Genomic DNA, 233 nt, shown 5'->3' with positions numbered 1-233 from the left:
TACCTGTATCTGACAATTAATTTGCACCGGTGTCCTATTTGGGATCATCAGTTTTTCCACAATAGCTCCATGAAAACTTCAAAGAAGCAATAAATGCAGAGTAAAACTGTGCAGGAAACCAAGGTAAGAGTCAAGTTTACAAGCAGCATAGCAAAATGAGATACACAATTTTATGCTACACTGCAAGTATAGTAAAGTTACAAAGTAACGGAAGTAGAGAAGGTGGTTGCACC

Source organism: Meleagris gallopavo, chromosome 7, assembly GCF_905368555.1.
Source record: "Meleagris gallopavo chromosome 7, MGAL_WU_HG_1.1, whole genome shotgun sequence".
NCBI classification, from domain to species: domain Eukaryota; kingdom Metazoa; phylum Chordata; class Aves; order Galliformes; family Phasianidae; genus Meleagris; species Meleagris gallopavo.
This window is presented reverse-complemented; position numbering follows the sequence as displayed.